The sequence below is a fragment of the Lutra lutra genome, chromosome 15, assembly GCF_902655055.1.
Source record: "Lutra lutra chromosome 15, mLutLut1.2, whole genome shotgun sequence".
Lineage (NCBI taxonomy): Eukaryota > Metazoa > Chordata > Mammalia > Carnivora > Mustelidae > Lutra > Lutra lutra.
The window spans coordinates 65,302,076-65,321,872 of NC_062292.1; the positions used below are offsets into that span (position 1 = coordinate 65,302,076).

A 19,797-nucleotide genomic window follows, 5' to 3' on the forward strand; every position below is an offset into this window, starting at 1 on the left:
TTAGCTTTATGCCCAATATAGGGCTTGAACTCACAACCTGACCCCGAGATCGAGAGTCACATGCTCTACCAACTGAGCCAGCCAGGCGCCCTTAAGACTTCTTTGTTTTGTTCAAAAAATTTTTAAAAAATTTATTTGACAGAGAGAGACACAGTGAGAGAGGGAACTCGAGAGAGGGAGAGGGAGAAGCATGCTTCCCACTGAGCAGGGAGCCCGATGTGGGGCTCGATCCCAGGACCCTGAGATCATGACCCGAGCCGGAATCAAGAGTCAGACAGCTAACTGGCTGAGCCCCCCAGGCTCCCTTAAGTCATTCTTTTTAAATTAGAAACCTATAGCTCAATGCCAGTTATCTGCGTTTCCCACAGTCTTGTACCGTGCTGTTCTAGAACTTCTAAGCTCTTTCTAATGCCCAGTCCCATCCTCACCCTGATTTTTAGCAAATGGCTCTTCTGTTCTATAGGAAAGGCAAAGACCATTTGGAAAGAACTTCCCCAGAGTCTTCTCCCTCACCAGAAGGTATCTCTTCTGCTCCTACCCTTGGGTTCCTTCCTCCCTGAGTGTCAGGGAGCTTGAACCGTGCCCAGTAAGCAAGGAGCACCCTGTTTGGGGTTTGATAGAAGAACACAGGGACTGACATGATGATGACAGGCTGCCTCTTTCTTTGAGAATGGAGGAAAGGGTGAAGGGTAGGTCTAGGTCCTGGGCTGTTAGTGACCTTCCTGATTCTGGTAGTGGCCTTGAAATAGAAAGGGACATCCAAGAGAAATTCAGCAAAGGGAGACCTGGCAGGACTTGGTCGCTTAGCTGACATGTCAAGGGATGGGGGGCGGGGGGAGGGAAGGGTAAAGAGGAGAGGTCACTTCGGTTTTAAAATCTGTTTGGCCTGGAGAAACACAGAAATAAAGAAGTCACGAGGCTCGAGGAGGAAGATGGTGAGTTCGGTCTGGGGCCTGTCCGGTGGAAGTGGAAATCCCCCGCCAGCAGCTGGAACCGTGAGGCTCTAGTGAAAGCCTCAGAATGAAGATAGAGATTTGCGTGTAATCAGTGATGGTAGCCAGAGCGATGTCAGTGATGAAGGCTGGACATCAGACACAGAAAGAACAAGGACACAGGGAGAACAGAGGACGGAACCTTCCATACTGGAGGAGGGAGCTGCTGCAGGTTCGGGCGTGCAGGGCCAGTGGTGGCGGATGAGGCTGGAATGGCCCCAGGTCCAGGTCGTGGCCCAGACCACAGCCCAGTGATGCGGCAGAGAGGAAGGGGGCAGGCCCGAGGGGCTTCACAAAGTCTATGCACTGATTAGAGAAGATGAGGGGAGGGAGGATGAAGGTTCTGGGCTTTCTGTCTGGTTTCCCCTGAAGACCTTCTGGCTCGCCTCCATATTTATCTTCCTAAAATTCAGCTATGACTTCGTCCTTGGGTCAAGAGCCTCCGTGGACCTCCCTGGCCTCCAGAAGCTCAGAGCTCACCCTAAACTGGCACATTCCTCTCTGTATTCCAAGTCTTCCCCCAACACAAACACTCTGCCTGTGGTACCCGCCCCTGTAGCCCACTGCCCTCCCCAAGGGGCAGCCTGTGTGCCCCATACATTTGCTCATCCTATGGCTTTTAGAAGCGAAACTAAACTAACAATGTCAAGTTTCTTTGTTTGTGGGTTGTTGTTGTTGTTGTTGTTGTTGTTTTTTTGCAAGATATATATCAACTCAGTACGGTAATACTGGTTACTGATCAGTAATTAAATATCTAAGTATTAATGGTGAACAAAATCAGGGAAATAATTCTTTCCTTAATAAATACCAACGTGGGAGATTGTGGGTAAGCACCTCTCAAAACTCGCATTCAGATACGGAAAGAAGTCCTTGGCGACGAAAAGGTTGAGAACCACCACCTGAGCTCTGTCTAGTCTAGGGGGCCAGTGTGAGGCTGTTTCCCACGCAGACTTGTACTTCCGAGGCCCCCCACCGCACCCCAGGACTTTGTGACTGCCGTTCCCTCTGCCTGAAACGCCCTCCCCACCATCTCCCAGGACCCGAATCCCCGGCATTCGTTAGGGCCCTTGTCGATGCCCCACATCTGCCAGGACCCCCTAAGTAGAGCGACCTCGCCCTTCTGCGGCCTCCGGCGCCCCCGCACCTGCGCTGCGCGCCCCGCCCCAGCGGCCCTTCGGGACCGGGACCCAGCCGGCTGCGGGCGGGGGAGGCTGTTGCGCGCACTTGGCACCCGGGACCGCACGCAGTGCTTAGGGGACGGTGACCGGCCAGGCAGTGGTGCTAAGGGATGGAGCCCCGGAGCCCCGGAGCCGAGCCCCGGAGCCGAGCCCCGGAGCCCCGGAGCCCAGCCCCGGCCGCCCCTTCGCGCCGCGCGTAGGGCCACCGGGCGGTCCCGAGTTCATTTCCAGCTCATTAACTTGGCCCGCCCCGCCCCGCCCCTCCCCGCCGCGCCCTCTCCGGGTCCTGACACGGCCACCGCCGCCTCCTCCTCTCTCCCCTGTCATCGTGCCAGCGCAGCCCCTATCGCTTCGCCCATCGGTCTCGCGTCCCGCTTCCTCCCGGAGTCTGTCTGGGTCCCGCTCTTCGGGCGCGGCTCTGGGCCCTGCGCCTCCATCTGTCTGGGGCTCCGCTTCCTCGCCCCTGCGCCCCGCCCGCCTCGGCCCCTCCAATCCCGGCAGCTCGGGCCTGGCGCTCCACGTCCCCATTGGCCCGGCCGCAGCCCCCCGCCCCCGCCCGCCGGCCCCCTCCGGGCCCCTCCATTCACACAAAGTTTGGCTCCGGCGCTGCGGAGGGAGGGGGCGGCCCGGCCCGGCCCAGCTCTGCCCCCGGCCGGCCCGACCCCGGCCCTGGCCCCCGGACCAGCCCTTATCTGATCCCAGCTCCGGGTTTAAGAGTCCTGGCTCTGCCCGTCGCTCAGCTCGGTTCCTCACTCCTGCCCGCCCCGTCCGTCCGTCCGTCTGTCCGGTCCCGCTGCCCATCCGAGGGACCACTCCACCCCGGACCGAAGGTAAGCCCCCCTGGCGGTGACGGAGGAGTGCTGCCCCGCCCTGGCCAACCCCGGTCCACCTCACTCCCGGAGATATGGGCCCCCAGCCCTTCCGTCCCTACCCTGTCAGGCTTCAGCGGTAAGAGCCTGCTCCCCAGCCTCCCACCTCAGCAACCCCAAACGGACCCTCCGGGGAAGGACTCCCCGAGAAGGAAGCTTGGCCAAAGCTGGTCACCTCAAGCGCATTAGGCTGAGGAAGGGGCTTTCTTGATGCCCTTCCTACAAGGCGGACCGGGCATCCCATCATAGCCCTCTTAAGGAACACAGTGACCATGGCCTACATAGGACCACGCATCCCCCACACAGGCCTCAAGACAGCGCCCCCTCTTCCCAGGATCATCAGGTTACTCCCACTCCCGTGCCAGCCCATCCCCCCTCCCCACGCAGTGACACTCACATAGTGACACCCATTGATCACAAGCTCACACATGGGAAGAAAGATGCATACAGCTTGGATTCGGAAGCCCTGGCAGCCGGTGTGCCTGGGACCCCTGCCCATCCTGCCCCTTCCCTCCACTGCCACTGGCTGGCTCTTCCAGCTCTCCCCTCCTCACCTCTGGCCCCCCTCCCCCAGCTGTATCCCAGTAAGATCCCTAGGAAGAGTCCGGCAGAGCAGCTCCTGCTGGATTAGGAGGCCAGAAGGAGATGCCCTTCCGCATCCCACTCCTTTTCCCCCGCCAGGAACTGACCAAGGAGAGAGGCGAGGGTTCCAGCTTCCTGATTTGGGGGCAGAGAGCTGAGTCCTGGGATGGGTAGAATGGGTAGAAGGACAAAACCGGGACAAGGTGGGAGTCAGGCCTCTGGTCACCTGAGATTTCATTCCTATTACCAAAGCACCCCAGGGTGAGGCTGATGGGAAGTGGGGATAGCAGAGAAGCAGGGCACAAATCTGGACCCAAAGGCTCAAAGCCCGGTTATGTCGCATATCAACACAAATTCTTGGTGAGCGTTTTGGCTGGTCCGCCTTGCCTGGGCGTTGGACTTTCCCCACTAGGACTGCTTTAGGGAGGTCCAGGCAGGAGAGAGAAGGAGACGGAAGATTTGGGGCCCTTGTGTGGGGATGGGTGTTTAGGGGTGCCCAGCAGGGCCTGGAGGGTGTCAAGAAATCAGCCTGAGGAGGGGCCGGCGGCGGCCCCTGAGTTGCACTGGGTTCCGTCTCCAAACTCTCTCCCTGACCTCTATGACTTTCTGAACATGTTCTCACAAGGGTGGGCACTGTCCTGTGCCCAGGGGTAGGGTCTGCTTCCTCCTCAGGGTGTAGGCTGGGTCTGGGGGACCCCGTGGGCAAGGAAGCAGGTGTCCTGGCTCCTATCTAGTTCTTCAGGGAGCAGGAAGTGAGGGAGGGGGAGGGACGGCGTCATGCCAGGGAGAGGGGCCAGGCCCGCTCAGCGGAGGACTAGGCATGGCCCAGGCAGTGCCAACTCCCTTCTCCCCGCCCCTCTGTCCTTTGGTGGTGGTGGCGAGGGAGGGAGAGAGGGGGTGTTGGGGGGTGATCTGGGCCAGTCCAGCCTCCCAAAGCCCTTGCCAGCCTGCGTCCTGAAAGGAGCTGCTGTTTTCTGAGCTGTCCCCCCCAGCCGGAGCCTGAGCAGCCAACTTGTCTCAGTGGGTATCGAATGGCAATGACTCCACGGAACGGAGGGGTGGGGAGTGGCAGGGTTATGGGCCCATTCCTTCTGTGGTTCTAATGCCGAATCCTACTCCTGCCCCTACCCCGCGGGGAAAAGAGCTGGGTCTTCCCCACATCAGCCCCACATCCAGTCTAGGGTCCTTCGTGTTTGCAGGGGAGGTGCCCACAGGCACCCCCCACCTCTTCCCTGTGCCCCACTGACTGGTGCGCCGTGCCCCTCCCCGCACCTCCACACACGAGCTCACCTATAGCTCCAGCTGGTTTGGCTTGGGCTGGAAGGGAAGGGCCTGGCAGGAGACCCAGGGGCCTCCTTCCCTTGTCCTCCCTAGGGACCGGAGAGGCTGGGACACTTGGATCTGGGTGGTCTCACACGACGTCCTCTGGGGTCATCCTGAGATTGGTGGGATGGGGGCTTTAGGGCCCTGGGGGTGAGTCATACAGAAATACCCGCTTCCTGAGAGGAGAAAAGGCCTCTTGGGCCTCCTGGCAGGATGCTTGGTTCCTGCACACGACGTGGAAGATAGGCTGAGCCCCCTGGCATTGGTGGGGAGAGAAAGAGGCATCGGGCAATGGAGCCCCCAACTTTGCTGCCAAGGGTTATGTAGGACGGAAGGAAACATCTTCCGCTCTCCCTCCCCTTCCCGGCCTAGATTCTTCTCTTGCCTGACTGGTCAGTGCCACCGTCCAGGCTGAGGCCAAGCTGTCTGGGACAGTGATGAGGCCCTGGAAGGGGCAGAGAGGCCACCAAGAGGGAAGCGCAGAAGGATGGTGAGCAGGCAGATTTGGGCTCCGAGTGTCGAGTGCCCGGTGAAGGGTGGTCGGTGGGGGCAGCTCCCAGACTTGGACTTTCCCGCGTGTGCCCCTCCCCTGTCTGTCCCACGGGCTGAGCTCAGTGATTTTCTTCCTTCATCCTGCATTCACATACATGTTGCTGCCGTGTGTGTGGCCCCAGCACACCCCCTCTTCACCTCCTCCCCCACCAGAACCTTGAAAGGGCAAAGAGAAGGGGATTGTGGGAAAAACTCTCCCGTGGGTGTCTGCGGGCTCGGAGCTGGATTTGAGGCGGTGGGCAGAAGGGAGGGGCTCTGGAATGTGAGAAGTAGGAACCTGCTGGGGTGGCCCAGAGAAGCCCGGGGCTGAGAGCAGGAGCCTTCTGGCTTCTCAAGACCTAATGTCAAAGTATTGGGCCATTCTGCTCTCCTGCCAGGGGCAGAAGGCCCGGGAAAGGGGTCGGGGGGCTGCAGCTGGAAGGACTTGGGTTCGACTTCGGGAAGCGCATCCCATTCAAGGAAAGAGATCTGAAATGCAGATGGGGAAAGAACAGGAGACCACCTCTGGAACTGAAAACAGACCCCCAAGCCCATCACGAAGGCTTCTGAGGGGAGCTGGGACGCTTCGCTCAGCGATCGGCGCAGGGATGACGTGGCTGCTGTCAGGGGCGGGGGAGACCGCTCCAGGTGGCCCGTCCCTCTAAGGCGCTGGCCCAGGGCTCCTTCCTGCTCGGGCCCTGCCTGGGAGGCCGAGGTAGAGCTGTGAAGAGGGCAGCCGTGGAGTCAGACTTGCTGGGTTTCAGTCCCGCTTCCAGCACTTCGCCCTAAGACCCTCATCCTTACCCCGGGGACGGTGACCGTGGGGGATTGAGAGTCAGACTTTGTGGAGGGCTTGGGATGGCGCTTAGGTCCTAAAAAGCGTGCTTGCTGCTGTGGTGTTCGCACTCTCTGACCCAACGCTATGGGCTCTCCTGGCTCCCTTATCCACTCCCTGGTTCTTCTGCAGACCAGCCGTCAAGGCCCGGCTTCTGTCCGTCTACCCTTCCCGAGTCTGGGAAGGTGGGAGGAGATTCCTGTCTTCGCTCCCGCAGCTGGGCCGTCACGTGGGCTGGGGCTCCTCAGCCGTGGCTCCTTCCCCTGTTTGCAGCAGGCGGATGTCCCGTCTTCAGCTACAGTCCAGTAGGTGTGACCTCGGCTGCTGAGTTCCCCTAAAACAGTCTGTTGGGCCTTCTGGAGCAACTTCTCCCTTCCAGCTTCTTGGTTGAACCTCACAGCTCCCCCATCCTGCGTGGCCCTGCCTGTTCCACTGGTGCCCGGGTCTCCCTCACTCGGGCTTGCGTGCCCGCCCCTTCCTCTGTCCGCCGGTCACCTGGGTGCCCACAGCAGCCTCCCTAACCGCCTCCCTGACTCCAGCCTCTCTTTCTCCTTGGCTCCCTCCCTTTCCCCTTCCCTCCACTGGAACTGTCACCAAAAAGCACCTGTTTTGTCTTGTCCCTTTCTTACCCAGACATCCCTGTTGGTTTTCACATGCAAACTCCAATCAAGGTCTTCAGGATACTTTGTAGAAGACTTTCCCCCTGCCCTCTGGCACCCCACCTTTGGCGACTGCTGTGTTCAGACCTTGTGCTGGGGAAGGATGAGTCCCCCGGAAGCTCTCAGGCTTCACCCCTCCTTTCCCTCTGGGCCCTCACCTTCCAAGGCCCACCCCCACCCCCCATTTCCATCCCCGTTTCCCCAGCCGCCCTGTCCACTTGTACCCCTGCTTCTCAGCATTCAGCTTGTCCTTTGTCCCTGTGTCTATTACTTTGCCCAGATGCCCAACGCAATGGGAATGTTGGGAGGGGACGTCCTGTCTCCTTCATTACACGGGGGCTCCTCTGGGGTGGGGCCATGCCCCTGCAGCCCTGGACATTTCTGACCCCGTAGAGCAAAGGCCTCTCTTCCCTCCCTGGACCCCTCAGCTCTGAGGAACAGAGTGCCCTCTGGCCAGCTAGACTCTAGGTAGGACACCTTCCTAGATGCTAATTTTTGGTGGGAGGACCGTGACATTAGAGGCTTATGAGTGTCTGGGGGTGGGGTGTATGGATGTAAGACCCAATTATTCAACTTTCTAGGGAACTTCAAGAAAAGCCACTCTCTGGCAATGGGCCCATCCTGTAGAGATAGCTTCACCCTAAGATTGCAAACAGTGGACCCAGAACCCCCCATTTCCAATCCTTTAAGCACTGTTGGCCCAAACACAGAAACTCATGTGGGGATCTACTGAGCCTTTCTCTTCTCGCCAGGGAGGTCTACTCCTGCCCGATGCCAGGCTTGTTGGCAGACATCCAGGGTGGAAAAGGGGTGAAGGTCAGAGCCCAGCCTGGTGTGGCCCCGTTGTCTTGAGCACACCTCTGGGGAAGGGGTTTGCAACCTGGCAGACCTGTGGGGACACCTCCTGGGGGCCCAGGCCCGACCTCCTAGTGTCACATTGTCCCTGGGACTGTCCCCGAGCCCTACCCTCCACCCTCGTCCCAAACAGGGGACCCAGGCACGTATATACCTTCTCCCCAGGTCGAACCCTCCCTTGTTGACCCTCCGATAAAGAAGACATGGGCAGCTGGCAAGGAGCGAGAGTATGTCTGACAGAGTCTAGGTCACTGCTTCTCAAGCCTCTTCATCCCCGGACCCCCTGATGCTCTTAAAAATGATCGCAGGCTCAAGAGATCTTTTGTTTCTGTGGGTGACACTTACTGGTATGTGAGAAATGAAAACTGACGAGGCTTAAATATTTATTAGTTTGTTTAAAAACCCAAACCCATACCTGTCCACCTAAGTGATGTCTTTTCAATGGAAAATAGCTATATTTTTAAAAACAAAGAAACACAAAGTTTTGTAAGAAGAGTGGTGGTGTCTCGCATTTTCACAAATCTTTTGAACGTGTGTCTGCACGGCAGACAGATGATGCCTCGTATCTGCTTCTGCATTCAATTTGTTGCCATATCATGTGTCTCCGAGCTTCTGGAAAACTCCACTGAACCCTCACGAGAGAAGGAGAGCAAAGGAAGCAAGTCACATTTAGCATTGTTGTGAAAACAGTTTTGATCTCATAGAGCCTCCGAAAGGGTCTCAGGAACCCCCAGGGTCCCTGGACCACACTTTAAGAATCGATAGTCTAGGGGAACTTCAGAAAACAGTTTCAAATCCTCCCTGCCCCCACCCCAGTCAAGCAGAGTGTCCTGGCTGATTGCCGTTGGCTGCCCAGGCTCCTCTGACCGGGCTCACGGGGTGGAGGACAGTACGGGGTGGTTTAGCATGTGGGGCCGCATCCTATGCTCACTAGCCGTGTGACCTTGAGCCAAGCATCCACATCTCTGTTTTCTCATCTATAAAATGGGCCTTTAAGAAAGCGCCCACTTTTTTAGAGATGTGGAGAATTACCAGACGTAATTCTAGAAAAGGGCTTAGTGTGGTGCTACATGACATGGGCTTTTACTCACTCCCACAGCCTTGCCCCTGAAACCCCTGGGCCCCGAAGGGGGAAGTGGCACAAGGGGTCCTTCTCGCGTGGCTGAGCGGGCTTCCCAGTCCGGGGAAGGAAAGGGACCCATGTCAGGTCCTGGGAAGGTGAACAGGATTGCTGGCCCCAAACCCAGGAGTTCTAACTGTTAGCCCCTATGTCCCCCCAGCGGACTCATTTGGGAGCTGGGGTGGGGCGCAGAACCGAAGGACAAGGAGAAGGAAGCAAGCGAGTCATCGGGGTCCAGGGCAGTACAGAAGAAGCCTGGAGGGCAGGTCACAGGACCTCAGGCCACCAGCACAACTGAGAAGTGGAGAAAGGGAGAGCACCAGAGAGGAGGTGTGTAAGCCCAGCCGATCTCTCCTGCCTTGTGGGGGGCAGTTCTGTAAAGAGGCCTCGGCCCTCTCTCCCCGGGGGTTTCTGTCTCAGAGCAGAGGAAATCTGGATTGGGCAACACTGCTGGTCACGGGGTGCCTCTTCCCTACTCGCTGCCCGAAGCCCCTTCCCAGGTCCCGCCTCAGCAGCCCCAGCACCTGCTGCACCCGCACCACACCCACCCCGCCCCACCTGCTGAGCCTCGGAGCCTGGGGGCAGTACCCAGCGCCCAGCGAGTGGCAAGGCCACGCAGGGTACTGACAATGTTGGTGGGGGGGGGGGTGCTGGTGTCCCCTGGGCAGGAGGAGAGAAGCCCCTTCCCTGCACCTGCAGGGAGCTAGTCCTGGCTCTTTGGCTTTCCAGCTGCAGTCCCGGGAGTCCAGCTGCAGGCACCACCATCGTCAGAAACCCAGAGACCCCAGACGCCCCACACCCTGAGCACACTCCAATTTTGCCTCCCGTGGCGGCTCAGATCCCACCTGCAGCCCCCAAGAGACCTGGCGGGCTCAGGTTTGGGGCCTTGCTGTCTGTTGCTCTGTTCTCCTCTCCAGCCCACACGGTTCCCTGCGATCCATGGTAGAGCTGAGGCAAAAAGTGGGTGGGCTCAAACTCTCCGCCCGTTTCTTTCCAGACCCAGCCTGGTCCCCGCAGACCCCCGCCCCGTCCCCCATCGTTACCAGTCCCTATGGCTTTTTCCACTTGCCAGGGCCTTTGTGGCCCGTGGCTGGTTTGGGGGCCCTGGGCTAGTCTCCCTCTGCTGTCTCCCTGGGGGAGCCCCTCCGGGCTAAGATCTCTCCAGTCCCAGCCCTGCCGGCCCCTGCCTCCACAGGCAGGGACAGCCCCCCCAGCTCCCTCCTCTGGGCTGTGGGACAGGGAGAGGGCCGAGGGGCTGGCTGTGCATACTAATGGCCTGCCCATTGTCAAAGCCCCTTTGTGCCGCAGAGCTCCATTGAGGCGGCTCTGGGGCCGGCACAATGGGGGCTCTGTCCCTGAGTTCCCCCAAACAGTCACCTGCTTTCAAAGCCTCCCCCCACCACCACCCCCGCCCGCCCCAGTGTCCGGAGGGCCAAGAGAGCGCGGGGGAGTGGGCCCGGGGCCAGGGGGGATGGGCAGGAGGTGACCCCCGCCACTCCGGGAGCAGGCCGGGGAGATGGGCACTGGTGGGGAGAGGCCCTAGCTTCAGGGGGTGGGGATGGGGGTGCGGCCTGTGGAGGTAGCTGGAATGCAGGTTCCGTGAGGCCAGCAATGGGGAAGGGGTGCTCACGGCGCCCACTCCTCCGTTCCACATGCCCAGCCTGGGCCCGTGGCTGCCCGCCTGGGCCCCTCCTCCACGGGGCTCATATATGCGGAGACACACAGGCACACAGTCATCTATGCAACCCCACACACGGATCCCACACGCGCACGGCGGAGCCTGGACCCGCCATCCTGCCTCCGTCCTCCTGTGTATGCACCTGCACGGCTGACCCCTGCCCCGCCTCACCCCGCTCCCCTTGGCCCCCCTCCACGGGCCTCCTCCACAGGCTTCCTGCCACCACCCCCCTTGCCCTCGCTGCCCCCTGCTGCTCCAACACAGGTTATAACAAGTTTGTGCTTGTTGTGACCTCGAGAATGTAGCCCTGGGGCGGGTAATGTCCCGCTGCCCCAGACCGGGCTGCTTACACGTTAACCATGGACATGCCCTCCTCCGCTGAACTCTTGAGCTCTGCTCCCCACCTCCCCCACCTCAGGGGGTTCAGTGGCCAGGACCCCAGCCCCACAGCTGAGCCCAGCACACTAGGGGAGGGGGTGTGAGCTCTGCAGGGTGATGAACCCAGCCATCCCAGCACAGGCCCTGTGTGACTGTCCCTTGCACTTGCCCAATGCACCCTGCGTCACAGCCCCTCATGGCCTGTCTTATAGAAAGGCTCTGAGAGGTGACACAGTGTGTCTGAGTGGCAAGGCTAGGACTGGAAGGGAGGTCTGTGGCCTCTAGGTGTGTGTTTTCTCCCGGGGTGGGTGGGGGGTTATCATCTGTCTTTCGGCTTCGCTAGGTGTGCCTGCACGTGGAGTTTTAACAGAACCTTCTGGTAGCCACCGTCCCTGGAATGAGCTGGGGGACTGGTAGGGCAGGGAGTGGGCAGGACAACTGGCACAGGGACCTTAAGAAGGACTCTGGGTCTAGAAAGAACCTCAGAAAGTCACCTTGACCCTTCCATTGTCTCCGGGCAGGGCGAGCCTACCTCCTTTCATTCCCTACTCTCATGCAGGGTCCACTCCTGCCGTGGATTCTGCATGGCTGGAGAGAGAAACCCCAGGACCTCCTCAGCTGGGCTTTCAAGTTTGAGGTCTCTGTTGATTCCAAGTCCTTAGTGATATCTTGCTCGGACCTTCCCTGCTAATTCCCTCTGTTGGGATGTCCAGGACTCCCCTGTTGTCCTGCTGTCCTGCTGTTCTGGCAGCTTTTGGAAGCCTGGAGCAGGCAGTCTAAAAAGGGAAGAGACAGAGGGCCCAGGAGGACCCCAAGACTCGGGGCAGTGGATGGGGTTTCGGCAGCAGCACCTCCCTTAGCTGGACGGTGGTGCCGATACTGGTTCACTCTTCCACAAGGGTCCCTGAACGCTGATCTCCGTGCTGTTTCCCTTTGCTCAGGATTGCACAGGACCCTTCTCCTCCTCGGCCCCCTCCCCCTCCGGTTCTGCTTAAGCCGCCTCATGTGTTGTCTCCTTCATGCGCAGCACCCCGCCTGCCCTGGCCTTACTCTCTGGTGCATCCCCCCGCCCCAGCTGTCCCTTCACACGTCCCCGGCTAGAGACGCGGCTGCCAGAGGCATCTCCTCAGGCCCGTAGTCCCTGCAGGAGGGAGGACAGCGGCAGCCACCTCCGAATCCAGTTCTAGATCCATCCAGCATCTAGACGTGTCTAGGTTGAGTCTTCGTGCCACCGCTGCACCATTCTTGTCTTCAAATGGGGGAGGTGGCTAGGAAGAAGTGGAGGAATGGGGGAGACTCCCTCCTGGGTGAGGGGGGCCCCTTACACTCCCCTGGATGAGGGTCGGGCGAGGCTCTCTGTACACGGAACCAGTGAGGATGGAAGGAGACTGAGACCCGTCTGGAAAGGTGGCTCAGTTCCCTAAATCTGCTTTGTAAGAACAGGGTGCCCCAGTGTCCCTCTCCCCAGAGGGTAAAGACAAGGATAGATGGCTTGGGCAGCAGTAAGTACACTTAGATGTAATAGGAAGCATTTCCCGGGATACGGTATTACCAGGCCAAGGGGAAGGATGGAAGGAGGGGAGGGCTCACCCTCCCTGACGAGAGGGAGGGGTCCACCTTTGGTCTCTCAGTGAACAGAGGCTGGGTGGCCTGGGAGGTATTCCCCATGACATTCAGAGCTCCTGGGGGCCATGGGATTTCCAGTTCTCTCAAAGAACTCCCTTGGCCATTTCTCAGCCCCCAGCAGAGAGCAGCACTGAGTCTGTCCCCTCCCTACAGGCCCCTACTTTGCAGTTTCTTCTGCCTTCCTTGGCGGCCTAGTTCTGGGTCAGCAGCTGCGAGGCCGAGGGGATCCTGGAGACCTGAGGACGGGAGGGGGCTGCCCTGGGCTGTGGCTGTGGCTGGACAGGGGAAGAGCTGAATAGCTCGGTGGGTGACGTTCTAAGGTTGGCTCTACGCCAGCGGGCCCTTCAGGACCCCGGGGTCAAGAGAGGATCTTGGAGGAGGAGACGTTGGGACAAGGAAAGAGTCAGCGTTCTTGCTCTGATTCTGATCAAAACACACATGCTGTTGGCCAGCTGTGTGGTCGTAGGGAAGTTACTTGTCTTTTCCAGGCCTTGGCTTCCTCTTTGGTGAAACCAGGGATTTCATTGAGGTGACCCAAGGGCCTCCGAGCATGCGTACTGTGTGACCCTCCGGGGGCAAGAGGGAAAGTGTGGTCTTCACTGCAAACACACCAGGGTTCCGCCTTAGGGCTCACCCTTCCTAAAGGTCGTCCTGAGCCAGTCGACTAAACTTCTGAGTCTGGTTTGCACCCCATTCACACATGAGCAGTGACATTACCGACCTCCCAGGAGGACAGGGTGACGTGCTGTGGGCAAGGCCTAGCTCATTGCAAGGAGGGGGCTACCCCCACGGGGTGCGGGGGGCACGTCTGCAGAGGCTTCCTGGAGAAAGTGGCGTCTCAGCTGAGGCCTGGAAGAAGGGTAGTGGGGTGGGGGACAGAGCTTCCCAGAGGAGGCCCCACTGTTTGCCAAGAACTGTTGGAAGGAGGAGGCATGGCCCGTCCAAGACGTGAGAGGAGCTTGGTGTGACTGGACAGAGGGCACTGGCAGGGCGGAGACAGGCCGGAGGACGCTGATGCTGGGGAGGTCAGCAGGGACGGGTTATGCCTGACTCTGTCCCAGCTGGATTCTGGGGTTTCAGAGCGGGGTCATTAGCTCCCGCTCCCCCACATCCTCCTTTTCCAGCTTCTCCCATTCTCCCAAACTCAGCCTTCTTGCCCTTTGTCCTGTGGGCGCGAGAAGCGCTGGGCTCACTAGGGGGACTTGGTCAGTCCAGGGAGAAGCTCAAGACCAGAGTTGTCCGACCCTGGACTGTGGAAGAGGAATCGACCTCCCTTAGAAGACTCTAGATTTCTGGCATGGAGCTCTCCTGCTGAGCGTTGTACTCCCACTGCTGGCCTCAGTTTCCCCATCTGGCCCATCACTAGACAGCATCTGGGGTGTGAGCTGGAGGAGGGCTGAGGGAAGCTATGGAAACGGCAGCTCTTCACCCAGAGTGAAGGTTGATTGGGAGACCTGGTCGGTGCCCCCAACTGTTACAAAGTCAGAACTTCCCATTTGCTGGGAAGCTGGGAGGAAGGACTTCCAGGGATGAAGCATGTCACACACCTGGAGGGGACCTCGGGAGGAAAAGGTCATGTAGAATAGGGATCCTATGGGTTCTTTCAAGAAATACTTAGCAAAGCTCTAGTCTAGTCCTGCGGAGGACACAAAGATGAACAAAATACGGGTCACAGATCAGTTCAGAAAAAAGTCTCCTGTTTGGGAAGGCGGGCATGGTCCTTCCTGGGAGGACTGGGGCATGACCTCTATAGGAGTGGCTCCCGAGGATGCCGCCACTTGGGGAGTTTCTCTTCTGCCTCCTTTCTCCAACCCTCCACCACCATCACCCAGGGCCCAGCATCCCTCCTCACAGCTGTGAAACTTCTAAGACCACAGACTAGAAAGAGGTGGGACCCTTGGCTGGGGTCTGGTCAGCACCCCGCCCCCTGTCCTCTCTCAGGGGGGCCCCACCGATCCCTGGGACCCAAGGAGCAGGTCCCATCAGCTTGGCCACTGACTAGTTTCTCAGACCCTGTGGGCGGATCTGGGGACAGCTCAGGGGCTTCCTGGCCTCCCCATGCACACCCTTGTCTCCTGGGGCCTGGTCATCCTGGGTTGTGAGAAGCTTGCCAGCTGCCTGGAGCCACCAAGGCTGGGGACAAGCGGGGAGTCCCCGAGGATCGTGGCTCTTCAGTCTCCTTTGGCGCACACCTTCCTACCTCTCGGCGGGCTGCGGGGTTTCGGACGGAGCCTCATCTTGGGGACGACAAAGAGGGGGGGCGAGGAGAGCGGGTTGGAAGCCTCTTCCCATTCTGCCTAGAAGAGGAGAAGGAAGGTGGGGCTGGTCTTGAGTGTTGCTAAGCCCACGGCATACGGAGAGCAAAGGGCCGCGGGGCTGAGAGACGAAGGTTCAGGCTTAGCCGTTAAACGCCAGCAAGATACTTGGCCCCTCTGAGCCCTGTTTTCTCTAATTGAGCAGACACGCTCCTTCACTGGCAAAGCTGGATGATAGTCATACCTTGAAAGGGCCTTACAGATTCCACGCGCTTCATCTCACCTGACCCTGACCACACGGTGGAAGGCTCTGCTGCCTCCTCAGGTGAGGACACAAAGAGACTGGCCGAAGCTCCCACAGAGCGGGGTGGCCTAGTGGGAAAGAGACAGACGGGGACCTCGGCTGTGCCCCGGATGGGCCGAGATAACAGACGGGCTTCATCTGTTAGGCTAACCCGGTTGGAAGGAAAGTGGTTCTCTTTGTGTCACCATGTGCAGAAATATTCAGAGGCCCCGTGAAAAAAGGGACGGCGATGAGTGACACCTGCTAGGCGCGAGGGGCGGGGAGCTCGGTGGCCTGCAGGCTGTGTGGGTGCCTTCCCCGGCCCGAGTCAGATTGGGGTCTCCAAGGATTTCTGGTCTTCGTCCTTCCTCTCTGCTAACCGGGAGGTGAGATGTGGGGCTGGGCAGCCGGAGAGATGACTAAGGCGTGGTCCCGCCTTCCCTGCGCTCCTGGTGGGTCTCGAAGCCGGAGGGGCTTTACTGAGGACACAGCAGAGGGACAGCAGCCCCTGGCCGGGGAGCCACAGGTGCCCCTCGTGGTCACCAGCAGCCCCAGTGCAGGCTGCGGTCAAGGGCAAACAGTGGCGCTCTGCCCCCAGAAGGGGGTGCTCAGGGACAAGTGCCCAAGGCACAGGCTGTGACCTTCGGGGCAGAATGGAGGGGGGTTGGGGGGCTTGAAGCTGTCAGGAAGTTACTCTGAAGCTAGGGAAGCCCCTCAAGGATTTCAGGCCGAACTGCAGGATGCAGCCATTTGTATGAGGCCCTGGGACCACTGAGGGGCACGGGGCAGGGGGGAAGGGGAGCCTTGGGGTGGGGGTTGGGGGTGGGGGAAGGGACACCAGGTCACTGTGGCATCTGGAGGAGGTGAAGGAGAACCCGAGACTGGACTAGGGCAGCCTTGAGGGAGACCGAGAGATGCCCACAAAGGCAGAATGGGGGAGACCCAGCGCCCACCCAAAGGCGGGGCGGGAGGGAAGCCAGGGGCGACTCTGTGAAGGGGGGACACGCAGAGGAGACTCCTTCCGGAGGCCAGAGGACAGGAACTTAAGCACATTGATGCTGGAATGCTCCAGACAGAGGGCAGAGGTGAGGAGGGAGGGCTGGAGCGGCAGAGGAAGGGAGACGGGTGGCGAGAGAGTGTCACGACGGGCCCAGGGGCTGCAGGCTGCTGGGGTCGAGGCCGAGGGACGCCCAGAGCTGTGAAGACGGGGAGGTCCACTGTGCCCTTGGAGAGGCTCCCCGCGGCGCTCACCGCCTCCGTCTGCATGGCCGGGACCACGTGCAGAGGCTTCTGTGTGCCCTGTAGTCTGCGGGGACTCATGCTCTGAGGGGGCTGATACTTATCTTTACGGCTATTAAATATTTGAGGGAACCATTTGACATTGCTGACATGGGACCTGTTTTTTCCTTTCGACCGGCAATTTCTTTCTTTTTTAGAGACAGAGTGTGGGGAGGGGCGGGGGGAAACTCAAGCAGACGCCCCACTGAGCGGGGACAGCGCGGCTCAGTGTCAGGACCCTGAGATCGTGACTGGAGCCGAGACCGAGTTGGACACGCAGCCCACTGAGCCACCCAGGAGCCCCTGAGCAGCAATTTCTTTCGGTTCAACCTAGTAGTTAAAAGGAGTGGGCTGGGGAGGGGACAGGAGAGGGGCAGGGGGGAGGAGGCAAGGGCCCAGGGCTGGGGAGCCCTGCCCCCTGGTGGCGGGGAAGTCATCTCCCGTGCAGGGCTGAGGGGCGGCTCTGGAGACCCCCCCTTCTCCTCCCCTCCCCTCCCGCCATCTGCATCCGGGACGCCCCTCTGCCCCTCTGCGGGTTGCGCAGCATGGGGTCCGTCTGGAAGACCGCTTACAACCCCTCAGCTGGGATGACGTCCTCAGCCAGGATCTTGGGGGACCAGCGGGGTACAGATTGCCGTGGGGAGACTCTCAGGAGCCGCGGCCACGTGAGGGCTGGCTGGGGACTCAGGGCAGGCCTCCGAAGGAAGCAGGTGTCTGGGGCAGACATCTTGGTCCTCATCCTGTTTCTGCACGGCCTGCCCAGACCCTGGGAGATGTCCCCCAGCGTCCTTGGGAGCCTCTTCAGCAGCTCCTGTCTTACAGATAACGACAGATAATAACAGAGGACGTCGTTCACAGTAATGCTGCTGCTTCCAGCTGTATCTTAGCACAAACTGACTTTTTTTGGCTCATCGGTTGAGGGGAGGCGGGGCGCTCGTTCTTCTGAGGTGAGGACCCTGAAGGGGCCAGGCCAGGAGGCTCTGGGGATGGCCGGAGCTGGGGCTGCATCCTTTGTCCTCAGCTGAATCTGCACAGAGCTGGGCTCTTCACCCAGAGTCAGGATGCTCAGTCTTGAGTGGGAGCCGACCCGGGGGGGGGGCGGGTGATGACTCAAGGAGGGCGTGTGCTCTGAGGGGTGGTGAGGGCTGGGGAGGCAGGTCCAAGAGTCAGTGCCCACCTGCGGCACGTGCTAGGAAGTCATCCCTGCTCTGGCTGGGGACAGAGGGGATCCCCGAGATCCCACGCCCTGAGCCATTCTCTGTAAGAATATGGTTTCCTTCTTGTAGGGGAACAGGAGATTCCGCCTGGCATCAGGGCAGGGGAAGGGGCAGTGCTCGTGATCGGCCCACCCGGACACGCAGGGGCGCTGCCTGGACAGAGGAGAACATCTGACATGGCCCCATCTCTGTGTCCCTACGTCTCTTGACCGGAAAACACACAGAGGGGTCAGAAGGGCCAGACAGGGGTCACAGGCTCCCAGGAAATGCTCTGAAGGCTTTTATCCTTTCTTTTGATCAGGCTATGAGAACTTTCCAAACGTTGACACAAGGGAAGAAAAGCCTATTCTTCCCTGGGCCAGGGCCTTGGTGTCAGGCCGAGGCCAGAGGATGGGAGGGAAGGGGAAGGAGCCCGAGGGGCGGCAGACAGAGGCAACAGTGACTCAGCTGGAAAAGCAGCCCCCGGACACACACACTCTGCCCTCCTTTCCGCACCTCACGGTTTGTGTGCATCTGGCTCCGTCGCTATTTGTTGATTTTCTCTGGGGCAGGACAGGAGGGAGATTAATGAATGAAGGCGTCTCGTCTGAAAAGAACCCCAAACCCAACTCCGGTCTTCTTCCAGCCTCGAGGGCTTACATAACCCGGGGCACTTTTCTTTCTGGCCTCCCTCTCCTACCCGGCCCCCTTGCGCTCTCCCCTTCTCTCCTCAACACCCGGAAGCCCAGAAATGCTTCTTTTCAGGCCCCAGAGCAGCCGATCTCCTTGGAAGCCTCCAGGGTCACTATCCAAGTTGGAATTAGTGTCTGAAGAAGAGATGATATGTTTGGGGACAGGAGGCTGAGTGGCCGTTTCCTCTCCCCGCCAAGTTAGGGGGAGGGCTGGACATGGGGTCTTAAAAGTGGGAAGGGACCTTGATAATCCTCAAACACAGGACCCCCAAACCCACCCCGCAACTCGCCCTGAAAGGCAGGGGCAAGGGGAAGCTATCGGAGAAGAGACGTGTTGATGAGCGTAATCGGTCACCCCGCGGACGGCCTTGTAATCTGTTTCGTTTTTAGATCAGGTAAAGTTTTCATTCAATTCTATCACATGTTGTTTGTTTCACATGAAAATAAGATCTTCCCTCAACGTCTTTGAGGAGAACTGATATCACGGCAAAAATACGTTACCCTTAATCAGGTGACTTCGGGCCCCTCCTGGCACACTGCTTTGAGAATGGGACGAATACAACCCCCTTATGCTACAATTAAGGAAATAGTGACCTGAGGGGCTGGCTGAGACATTGCCCCAGGTCCCCGAGAGTCGGTGGCAGAGCCGAGACTCCTACCTAAGTCTCCTGCTTCCCCGTCCAGCCCCCTTCCGAGCAGGTAACGGGTAACCTCTTAGTTCCTGGCAGGGTCTCGAAACATCCCTGAGGCCAAATCCCACACACGGTCTCCAGAATTCCCGAATGCTGTGCTCAGCCGTATTTGGCCTTGGGTTCAGGGCTGATGGGGCTCTGAAGCCCTCCCTCTGTGCACAGGCTTCCCTGACACGAAGCACGACGAGGTTGGCAGTTACTGGCCCAGAGGCACCTGGTATACCGTGACTGCCTGTTTCTGTCCATCCCCTCATTCACGCAGGCCCCCCAGTGGTTGGTTCAGGACCTCCTCCAAGCCTCAACCCAGTGGACTGGTTCACGGCAAGCGTGGGAACCCCTCTGGTCCTGGAGGAAACCACTTCCCCTTTCCGATCCCATTCCCAAACCCCTAAATCAAAAGGCTCCTTTCTGGAGGGAAGAAGGGGGAGAACAGGAGGCTGGCGGGGGTGGGGGGCTTACGATGTTGCCACCAATGCTGACCCTTGGGCCTGGGAGTACAGACGGAGCTCAGGAGGGCAGAGTGGGTGAGGCCGTTCAAAGGTCAGAGCTGGGATGAGCAGGACAGCACGCTCTGCCTGCATATCACCACCTTCAGAAAGCAGGATCCAGGAGCCTGAAGGACACTCCGTTCAGACATGTGGGGAGAGAGTGGGCCCCGAAGCAGGTGACAAGGACGGAAGGGGACACTCATGTTAGTAGTGGCCAGCGCCAAGTACGAGGGGGCTAGTGGGCAGAGCAGATGGAGGAGAGTTGGGAAGACAGTTGGGAGCAGAGT

The 19,797-nt window shown here is 59.4% G+C and overlaps 1 protein-coding gene across 1 annotated transcript in view; it reads left to right on the forward strand.

The window, feature by feature from the left end:
* Window positions 1-2,850: 2,850 nt before the first annotated feature.
* KCNJ10 (potassium inwardly rectifying channel subfamily J member 10) overlaps window positions 2,851-19,797 on the forward strand; it is a 30,331-nt gene continuing 13,384 nt past the window's right edge. The window contains exon 1 of the mRNA XM_047703879.1: window positions 2,851-3,000. The gene's annotated coding sequence lies outside the window, so the exon portion shown is untranslated. The remainder of the gene's footprint in view (window positions 3,001-19,797) is intronic.